This window comes from Patiria miniata, unplaced genomic scaffold, assembly GCF_015706575.1.
Source record: "Patiria miniata isolate m_02_andy unplaced genomic scaffold, ASM1570657v1 HiC_scaffold_10, whole genome shotgun sequence".
Classification (NCBI taxonomy): domain Eukaryota; kingdom Metazoa; phylum Echinodermata; class Asteroidea; order Valvatida; family Asterinidae; genus Patiria; species Patiria miniata.
In genome coordinates, this window is record NW_024037048.1 from 20,158,429 (window position 1) to 20,169,655 (window position 11,227).

Here is an 11,227-nt window from a genome sequence, read left to right on the forward strand (position 1 = left end):
TGCATTTAATGTAAGACACTATTCGTTTTTGAACTTTTCTCCAAAAACCTGAAATTATTTATTGCCAATCACCCTCTATTATTCAAGACCAAAAGTATTTAGTATTATTCTTGACCATTCTCTTTATTTGGTGAACAATTTTGACCATCATCTGACTAGAGGCGTTTGCATGTTGATATTAGTGCTCAGGCATCAAATTACGTCAGGAATCGACCACTAGTCTCGCCCCAACTTGCTCATAGTTGTTTCTGTGTCATGGTTTAGCTGTATTGGCCCTTTTCCGGGGGAAAAAAGTAGTGCAGGTGGGAATATTATCAGAAAAACTAAGATGACATTTTTGTGTGTTTACGTTTCTAGAGTTACTTCTACAACGACGATAGGTTCAACTACAACTATGCGCAGGCCAAAGCCACAGCAGGCAACTACAAGGAAGCAGAGGAGGTAGGTTGGACTCCCGGACCCAATTTTCGTTGTTGCGCCCTCAATAGTTGGCCAGTCATGGCGCAGCGACTAGTCATGGTGCCTGAACTAGTCATGGTGCCTTTCATTTGCAAACATCAAAAACCAAAACTACCAAGTTATTATGAAATACCTGACTGTTAGGGAATAATAGTCTCAAGCATCCTGTGAAATCACGGCACCTGGTGTGCTGTTATTTCTAAGAGAAGTGGAATTTTGTATCAATGTCCACCGATGGTCGTCCCTGTTTGAGAGAGAAGCCTGACTTTCTGTCTGTTCTCATCCATATACTGTTGCCGTATACCTAGATGTAGAACTAAAAGATATTCCAATAGCTTATTTTGCCACGTGCTGCATCTCTTTGGAATTCCTTGCCTGGTGCTTATTTCCCTCCAACCTATGATCTGTCCTGATTCAAGAGGAGTGTGGAGTGCTGTGGCCTCGTGGTTAAGGGCGTTGGATTCGTGGTCTGCGGGTAAAGCTGCAGGTTGTGGGTTCGAGTCCAGCCTGGGGTCATGGTGCGTGTGCCCTTGGGCAAGGCACTTTGTCACTCATTGCTTCTCCCCACCCAGGAGTAATAGGCTATCAGCTTTGGTCCAAAAAATGGGCCACCGGTACCAGACGATTGAAAAGAGCAATGCTCATAGCGATTTTTTGAAAGGCACATCTAGAGTTGGAGAATGTGTGATAGCTTTGCAGTGTGAGTGGTGGCAGTGTTATCACTTTTGATTTGTGTTTTCAAAATGGCCGTCAATATGCTTGAACCGGATCAATTGTATGTTGTAACAAGCATGTTTTGGCTGCCATTTAAAAAAAAAGTAAACAAGTGATAGCACCCAAAAAGCTGCCACCGCTGCAATGCTGTCACATATTTTCTGACTTAAGAGGGGTGCATACCTTGCCAAAAATCACAATGAGCATTATTCCCCTCATTTGATACTGACCAAACCCCCACACTGATGGCTTATAAGTGGGTGCCTATGAGGGCAGAGATGGTGTGGTTGATTTAGCTGCTTTGCGCTGACTTGTAGCCCTGTATATCTGGAGTGGCTTGTAGCCTTGTTCAGGGCGAATAGGATGGGGATCTTGCTGTGCCTCCTAGACCACTGTTTTGGTGGGGCACTTAATTGGTTTTACCATGATTTAATTGGAGTGGGTTTCGTTTCTCTTGTTTCCCAGATTTTTGTGCTCATTCAGAGTGAGAAGATCAAGAATGACTACACGTGTCTCTGGTTGGCAAGATGCTGTGAGTATTACCGTCAATTGTGAATGACGTTTCCTCTTCCAACTTCCAAGTTGCTAATGATGGGAATGAATCCACCTGTTAAGCCTCAACTCATAATGTATTGACCACTCACAATTGTGACTGCACAACCAAATGTCCAACTAAAGTCAGGACACGTCGCGTGCATGCATTTCATGTACTGCTGGAAAATCCAGAGTGGCATTAGGGAGATGCACATGTTGCCCATGTGTGAGGTAGACTGAAGGGTCTCTAACAATGACATAACCAGCATGCAATCATCGCCCTGATCGTATATTAAGGATGTGACTTTGCGTTTCATTTTGTAAACGTTAAGCAAATATTTTAAGAACCGTTTTAAACGTTTAGCCATTGACAGTGGCTTTTGCTTACCCATTATGTCTGATCTGCAGACCGGTGTGATTGACATGATAAATCAACAATGGTTGACATAGTAAATAGCAGGCAGTCGTTGATAAAGTAAAAATGTAACTACGTGTTCCCCAAATGTAATCAAGTACTACGGTGCTTCTAAGGTTTTGTAAATTAAGGAGGATTTGAAAACAACGTTAATTATTTGTGCTATGTGTGGTTATCTCCAAGGAAGATCGCGTGAACAGAACTCCCTTTTCTATAATTCTTGTTTTGAGAAATTTGTAAACGGATTGAGAAGTTTTTCCGTTTAAACGTGTAAACTTCACATCTTAGTCGTACATTTGCCATGTTGGATTTGTTCTATCACATTTCAAGCAGATTGTACGACAGAAATTTGCTACATTGAACATCCCTCTTGGCTCCCAAATATTGTACACAGTTACACTGAGCATTGTTGGCCGAAAATTGTTAAAACGAGCATCCACTGAACCGAACATCTTTTGTGGACCCCAATGTGTTTTCTTACAGCAGTATCCTATGTATTTATAACCTTTCTTTGTGTTGTTTTCATTGTTCAGACATCGTGAATCGTAAGGCCAGACTAGCCTGGGAGTTGTACCTTAAGTTGGAGACGTCTGGCGAATCGTTCAGCCTGATGTAGCTCATTGCTAACGACGGCTACAAGGTAAAACATCATCCCCTAATTTTGTATGTTTGGTCAAGATTTTGGCATTAGCCCCAAACTAGTATCCAGTCACTCAATCTCAACCTGCAGCCAATTTCACGAAATATATTTGTCACTTCGTCCAAACGCAAATCGTAGAGTGAGACATAAATTCAAATATAACGCATGTGTAGAAAAGAATGCAGTATCCAGACGCTACTTCAGTTGTTGTGTACAAAGTCTATGGAGAGTCAAAAAAACTTTCCAAGTATTTCCGATCCAAATTGGAAATGTTTCTCAGTCCCATATTACATGTGAAACATTTTTGCAATGACTGATCTTTATTGAGATGATGTGTGAAGACAAAAGTGGCGTCAGGTTGCAACATTGTTTCCACGTGTAAAATCAACGAGAATACGAATCCTTGTCAAAAAGAAAGCAAAATGATTCGTTGCACATTTACTACTTTGTGTCATTAGCTTGAATAATGAAGGATGCACTTTGTCAACACCGTGGTGATATGACTGAAAAATTCAGGCTTTTCGTTCGAACTAAGCTTCTGATTTTTTTTGCTTGACCTCAAAATATAATTATGCCCCGGCGAAGCCGAAGGGCATACTGTTTCTGTCATGTCCTTCCGTGTGTGTGTGTGTGTGGGGGGGGGGGGGGGGGGGGGGGGGGTGACTACAAATTTGTATCCTTGTGGAGACACACACACAATAGGGAACAAAACATTGTAAAGGTCTCCACAAGGCAATTTCTATAGATGAATAGGTCTCCACAAGGTTTTCACGAAATAGATATATGGGTTTTACTCAAAAACTAGGAATTTCCAAGGTGGGTTGATCTAGCTGTCGCAAATGAAAGAGTTTTAGAAAAGTGATATTAAGTCCAAATTTCAGCCAAGGAAACTAATTCTGGTTAAAATAAGAGCATTTTGAAACTTCACTTTAAAAATTGAACACTTTACTACACGAGAACAAAGGAATGTCTCCACAAGGATACAAATTTGAGAATGTGTGGGTGTGTGTGTGTGGGTGTGAGCTTGTCTTACATACGCAGTGTGGACTTCCGAACAAAACACGTCCACATAATGTAGGTAGCACCGACGTTGTGTGGACTTGCCCACGTCCACACAGTGTTTCCCCATTTCTGGAAAACAGGTTTAGAGGCATTTTTGGGTTAGGTTTATCTGTAGCAGAATGAAGAGAAACACTAAAGGGAATCATAGAAAAAAAATTGGGTTGTAAGAGTTTTCACAGTTTGAGAAAAATGAGTTTTTCCACTGGTGTTCCTTAACTACACGAAAAGAAAGGAAAGTCCACACAAGGTATGTGAAACAAGTCTGGGTGTGTGTATGTCACACTTTTGCTTTCATCACGATAGCTCAAGATAGACTTGATGGATCGTCATGAAACTTGGCATTTAGTTTGATAGTGGATTCCCCAAGAAGCCTATTGAATTTGAGGGCTACATGTACAAGGTCATGGTCAATATGGCCAAAACAAAGGAAAATGCTTTCATCAAGATAACTCAAGATAAACTTGATGGATTGTCATGAAACTTAGCAGGAAGTTTACTAGTGGGTTCCCAAAGAAGTCTATTGAATTTGGGGGTTACTGGTCAAAGGTCAAGGTCAATATGGCTAAAACAAAAGAAATGCATTATGATAACGTAAACAAAAGAAGTGCTTGTCATCACGATAACTCAAATTAGCATTGATGTATTGTCATGAAACTTCAAAGATGGCTTGCTAATGGAACCCCCAAGAAGCCTATTGAATTTTGGGGTTACCAGTTAAAGGTCAAGGTCAATATGGCTAAAACAAAAGAAATGCTTGTCATCACGATAACTCAAAGAAGACTTGATGGATTGTCATAAAACTGCACAGGTGGCTTGCTAGGGGCACACCCAAGAAGCCTATTGAATTTGGGGGTTACTGGTCAAAGGTCAAGGTCAATATGGCTAAAACAAAAGAAATGCATTATGATAACATAAACAAAAGAAGTGCTTGTCATCACGATAACTCAAATTAGCATTGACGTATTGTCATGAAACTTTAAAGATGGCTTGCTAGTGGAACCCCCAAGAAGCCTATTGAATTTGGGGGTTACAGGTCAAAGGTCAAGGTCAATATGGCTAAAGCAAAAGAAATGCTTTCATCACGATAACTCAAGATAGACTTGATGGATTGTCATAAAACTTGGCAGGTAGTTTGATAGTGGATTCTCCAAGAAGCCTATTGAATTTCGGGGCTACAGGTACATTGGTCAAGATCAATATGGCTAAAACAAAAGAAACGCTTGTCATCACGATAACTCAATTTAGACTTGGTGTATTGTCATGAAACTTGTCAGGTAGCTTACAAGTGGTACATCCAAGAAGCCATTTGAATTTTAGGGCTATAGGTCAAAGTTCAAGGTGTATATGGCTTAAACAAAAGAAATGCTTATCGTGATAAGTTAAACAAAGGAAATGCTAGTCATGACGATAACTTAATGTATTGTTGTGAAACTTGACAGGTAGCTTTCTAGTGGAACCCCAAGAAGCCTATTGAATTTGGGGGTTACAGGTCAAAGGTCAAGGTCAATATGGCTAAAAGAAAAAAAATGCTTGTCATCACGATATCAACTCAAGTAAGACTTGATGTATTGTCATTAAACGTGGCATATAGCTTGGTAGTGGTACCCCAAGAAGCCTGTCACTACTGGTCTTGTTTCTCTTTCTACTTCATTCTGTAGGATCTTGTTGTTTAATTTTCACTTCACATTTCATTACACAACACCTACCCTGTGAAACCAGTTTTAATTCAGAGGGAGGGGGGTGCCACAGGGCAAGATCAGTGTTAACTAAACAAATCAATGGTTATGTAACTGAATAGTCCCACAGAACCAGATAGCTCGTATTATCATATCAAGAGGGTGGCAGCTGTGTCAAGTTATGGGACGGTTATGGTGGAGGGGCATTTGTGTTGGAAGACACACTTTTCTTGTTGTCACAGTCTCTTGATCCTCAAATCTCATCTTTTCTATCGGTAGATGGCCAGTTCTACAACGCGGCCAAGGCTAATTTCGATGTCCTGGAAAGATTGGACCCCAATCCTGAATACTGGGAAGGCAAGCGAGGGGCGTGCGTGGGCGTATTCCAGCAGATCATAGCTGGTCATGAACCAAGGTGGGTGTCATCTCTGTCAATCAGCAGTGCACACTGACCAATCAGATCTCAACCTTTGGTCAGGTGACCACAGTACATCAATCAAACAGTGCGCACTGACCAATTACATCTCAATTAGTATATCACTCCGGTGCTCTACCAACTGAGCTATCCAGCCCAATGTTGGCGGTTCCCTAATTGTCAATGTCTCTGTCAAAGGGGCGCTAGTCAGAAGCCCTCAACCCGCATATGCCATGCAGCCAGGGATCACGCCCAAAGTCACGATGCAGACCTGGCAAATATCAAACGGGGATCACTCAGAGAGGATACAGCTTTTTATTACAAATCTTCATGAATACTTCTCAACTTCTTAGCCCTCTAGTTCAACTTCATTGATCTTTATGGACTCCTTTGTCCCCATATTCTAAAACAGCTTTCATTTTCACTATTAGGTTTTGCCCTTCACTGACGTATAAACACTGTATACTCAGTGCGTTACCTCCCGAGTGAAATTTGGAAAAAATCACTCGGTTGGGACTCGAACCCATGACCTCCTGCTTGTTAGTGCAGACGTCTTAACCACTGGACCATCAAGCTTACAGAATTGGTTGCCTAGCCAGCCAACCAACCCTGTAAGCTCGATGGTCGAGTCGTGGGTTCGAATCCCACCCAAGTGATTATTTTCCCAACTTTCACTCGGGAGGTAACACACTGAGTATACAGTGTTTATACATCGGTGAAGGACAAATCCTAATATTGATTGACATCGCCTCGACGCAAAGTCCATCTTGTTAATAGCTTTCATTTTCATGTGCACAAAACCCAGTGAAGTTCAAGCCACTAGATTTTTGTCATTTTTTTTCCTCTACAGAGAAACACTGCGAGACATCCTCCAAATCTTGCGCAACACCGGTAACCCGCAGGTGGAATACATCATCCGTGTCATGAAGAAGTGGGCCAAGGACAACAGGGTACCAGTTTCCTGAGGTGGTCCCTATTCTAGTCTTGAGATTGTTTAAATTTGTACATTCCAAAAAACCCTGCTTCGCAAAGGGATTTTGAAATAATGGAATGGTACTGTTGATTAATTTAAGAGTGATTTAATTGTTCATCACGTTGGGAAATTTGCCTTGGAATATTTCTCTATTTAGCTTTGGCAAGGTGGTTATGCAGGAGAAAACAACAGTTCTGGAGAGAGGCTAGTCTCTCATGGCATAAACAAAGTAGGCTTGCCTAGTTAAGCTGGACTCTGTGACTCAGTCAGTGACTCAGTCAGTGACTCGGTCAGCAACTCAGTGACTCGATCAGCGACTCAGTGATTGAGTCAGATTCAGTCAGTGACTTGGTCAGTGACTCGTCGGTGACTCGGTCAGTGACTCGGTTAGTGAATCACTCAGTGACTCATTGAGCGACTCAGTGGCTCAGTCATCAACTCAGTGACTTGGTCAGTGTCTCAGTAAGTGACTCGGTCAGTGACTCTCTCAGTGACTCGGTCAGTCAGTGGCTCATTCAGTAACTCAATGACTCGGTCAGTCAGTACGTGACTAATAGTGACTGACTCGATACTCAGATGACTCAGTCAGACAGTTGAAGTCAGGTAGCATTGAAATGTTCATATCATAATTATAAAGGTTCTCGTCATAAATGTTGCTTAGGACAACTCTGCAAGTTTGTTTTCTTGGAGTTTCTGGGGCCTGTTTAGAGACAAGCCAACGGCATGAGAATGGGCCAGGAATGGTTATTCAAGGAGGGGGGTAGTCATCTGTACGTAATGTAATTATACTAATTAATGGTTTATATTGATATAAATATACATGTACAAGTTTTCAGATCACGTTTGTCAGGTAATGAGGGTGTAAGGTCCAGAAGGCAGGAAACAAATTGAAGATGAGTGATTTGAACTGAGCCCAATTTCATAGCGCTGCTAAGCACACAATTTCTGCCACACTCTAAAAAAGCATTAGTCAGATTTGACTAGAAACCAGTCAAATTTGACTAGCCATTCAGGGTCAGCTGGGTGCAACTGAAAATCAGTCAATCTGACTAGATTTTTCCAGTCAGTATTATTGACTTTGGAAAAGTAGTTATGCAAATAACTGAAATTGGAGTCGAACCCAACTACGTTTCTAGTCATAGTATTGAACTTTGCATGTTTAACTAAATTCCTATTCAATTTCCAATAACTGGGAAAACTAGTCAATATTTTGACTAAGTTGTTTTTAGAGTGCAGCAGAGCCTCTCCGTCTATCTATCACATTGTCAATACTGTATTTTTTTCATGTACAATATTGGGACAGAATGTTGCAACCTGATGCTGCTTTTTCTTCATTTCATCTCAATAAGGTCATTCATTTCAAAAATGATGATAAGACATGAATCTGGGACTGGGAAATACTTAAGAGAAAAATTTCTTGACGCTCCATAGACTTTGCACACAACTGCTGAAGTGGCGTCTGGTTGCAACATTCTTTTCCAATATTGTGTGATATTCTGACTTCATTTCTTTATTTCATCTGTAAAAACATTAAATGTTTACTGCCTTTCTTTAAAGGGAAGATACAACTTTTGCAAACATCACAAAACGAAATGATCAAATTATCGCGAAATACCTTACTGGATTGTTGGGGAATGACAGTCTAAAGCATATCCTGTAAAATCGTGGCTCCTGATGTGCTGACATTTTAAGAAAAATGGTTCTTTTCCAACGCTGGTCAGCCGACCAGCATTGGAGAAAACTGGCTATTTTCAAAAATTGCTCCCAATTTTTTTATAATTAGTTATTCCGCATTTTCTTTGCAATTGATTACACACCTGTGAAGAGGTACAAGTCTGCTAGACTGATTCTCTGACCTTACAATTCCCCAAAGTCTATTAATTGCTCCGTTTTATCTTATAAGTGGGGTCACCAGACTGCAAATACATGTCTGGTTTTCTTGGCTTTTCCAGCATCTACAAGCCCAAATGCGAAAAAAGTCTTTTTAACAATATTTGCTATAACATACTAATCCTCCAAATCCATTTATTTCTGAAAATTGCAGCAAAAGCAAATGTTGTACATTCCCTTCAAGTCCGATAAATCTTATCTTGCAGTGTAAATATTGTGTAGGTGAATTTTAAAAGTAAATGTTACTTAAAAGATTGTTGAAATGCTGTGCATAGTTCTTTGAATAAAGAGATATTAAATCATCACAATAAATAAAAGTGAAAAAAATACCTGTTTGTTATTGATTTGTTTGTTTTCTTGGTAGTTTGTTTGTGATTCTGAAAACAAAACTTAATTCAATTTATTAAAAGATAAGTTTAGTAAATTTATGTTTGGGCATGGGGCCATAAAAAGTTGGGAAGGTAAAAAAAAAAATAATATAATTTCAATTTGTTTAAAAGTAAGCTCAGTGAATTCATTTTTGGGAAAGAAAAAAAGTGAAGACAATAAAACAACAATACTATGGTGGGACTCGAACCTGAGTCGCCAGATTGGGAGTCCTACGCCGGTCCAGCAGACCATAGTCGCACTTAAACAAAGCGTCAGTTCTGCTATATCATACCGTAAGATAGGCTTATCGTGGCTTTTCACGTTGACGCCCATGCATGCTTATAGACGTAAAACACAGTCTGAAGATGTAAAACATTCGTTAGATTTTTGGTGTAGCTGTTCTAATTGATCTAAATTTAATTGAAAAAGGGTGAGGGGTGTCAACTGAACTAAAATTGTAGACTTCAATGAAATAAAACTCTTACAATCCTTGGTTTCAGTACGAAACACACGTGTTCAACGGATGCAGAGAAGCCTATTTCTTTTGTTAAATTCCTTTGTTGGATCTGGCGTTAACAATAAAATGTTTCCATTGAGGGAAAAGGATTAAACGCCGCGATCTTTTTTCGCGCTTGAGTGCCTCTGAATGGGGAATATTGAAGCGGAAAATCACGATTTCCAGCACTTAGGCACCATTTTATTCCACATAATGATACTTTTTGAAGAGGAAATTGCATACTGAATACATCTATAGTTTCAAAATTCAAAAATTCGCCGTATTTAAAAAGTCGAGGAAATTTTTTTGGAAAAATTTCACCAAAACTTTCCTCATCTTATCGTAGGCGGCGCTATACATATATTTCATTCTCAGTAGGTGCGCGCATTGTTAGCGCGATAGCCGCCGCCCGATCTGTGTATCACCCGTTTTCCCAATCTTATTTTAGCATCACAATTTCAATTTATCTCAGGAATAAAAGTTGAATAAGTCTACAACTAAAACAATAGATAATTAAGGTCAGTGAAAAAATGCAATCCGAATAAAAGTCAACTTTAATGGAACAAAAGAGACGCGTATAAGGATATTAATAAAAGGGCCCCGGTATACCCATGAAGCAAGAGGGGGGCGGGAATTTGTTTTGTCGTGTGAGATGGGGGGAGGGGGGAACAAGCGAAATATATTTACTAAAAGTCGTTAGTGGAAAAATGTTTTTAAACAAAGGTTATAAACCGTACATGTATACATAACAGGCAGCCAGCCCCGCCCCCATCCCTTGCAATGCCATACACACGCTAATGCGCTAGCCAACTCTGAATACGGTGCACGTGCGAAAATAAAATATATATAGCGCCTCCTACGTTCGGATGAGGAAAGGTTGGGTGAAATTTTTCCAAAAAAATTACCTCGACTTTTTAAATACGGCGAATTTTTGAATTTTGAAACTTCAGTTGTATTCAGTATGCAATTTCCTCTCCAAAAAGTATCATTTTGTGGGATAAAATGCTGCCTAAGTGCTGTAATTCGTGATTTTCCGCTTCAATATTCCCTATTCAGATGCACTCAAGCGTGAAAAAAGATCGCGGCGTTTAATCCTTTTCTCTCAATGGAAACATTTTATTGTTAACGCAAGATTCAACAAAGGAAATTAACAAAAGAAATAGGCTTCTCTGCGCATCCGTTGAACACGTGTGTTTCGTAGTGAAACCAAGGATTGTCGAGTTTTATTCCATGGAATTTCTGGATTTCAGTTCAGTTGACACCCTTTATCCTTTTCCAAATAAATTTAGATCAACTTGAACAGCTACACCCAAAATCAAACGAGTGATTTACACGGTCAGACTGTGTTTTACGTCTAAGCGTGCATGGGCGTGTACGTGAAAAGCCGTGATAAGTCTATCTTACATTTATAATTAAAAAGAACTAATAGTGCATTTGAGCGCGTTAATGGTCTGCTGGACCGGCGTAAGACTCCCAATCTGGCGACTCGGGTTCGAATCCCACCATGATTATATTATTACTTAATTTTCTTCTTTTTTTCTTTCCCCAAAAATAAATTTGGTGAACTTTTCTTTAAAAAAAAAT

The 11,227-nt window shown here is 39.9% G+C and overlaps 1 long non-coding RNA gene across 2 annotated transcripts; it reads left to right on the forward strand.

The window, feature by feature from the left end:
* The first annotated feature begins 1,648 nt into the window (after window positions 1-1,648).
* Window positions 1,649-6,823, forward strand: LOC119739655. Of its 2 annotated transcripts, none has more exons than XR_005272607.1 (4): window positions 1,649-1,705; window positions 2,656-2,762; window positions 5,780-5,915; window positions 6,766-6,823. It is a non-coding gene; the product is annotated as an uncharacterized LOC119739655 (long non-coding RNA). The 2 variants fall into 2 exon arrangements; XR_005272608.1 differs by having other exon boundaries at window positions 5,788-5,915.
* The last annotated feature ends 4,404 nt before the right edge of the window (window positions 6,824-11,227 follow it).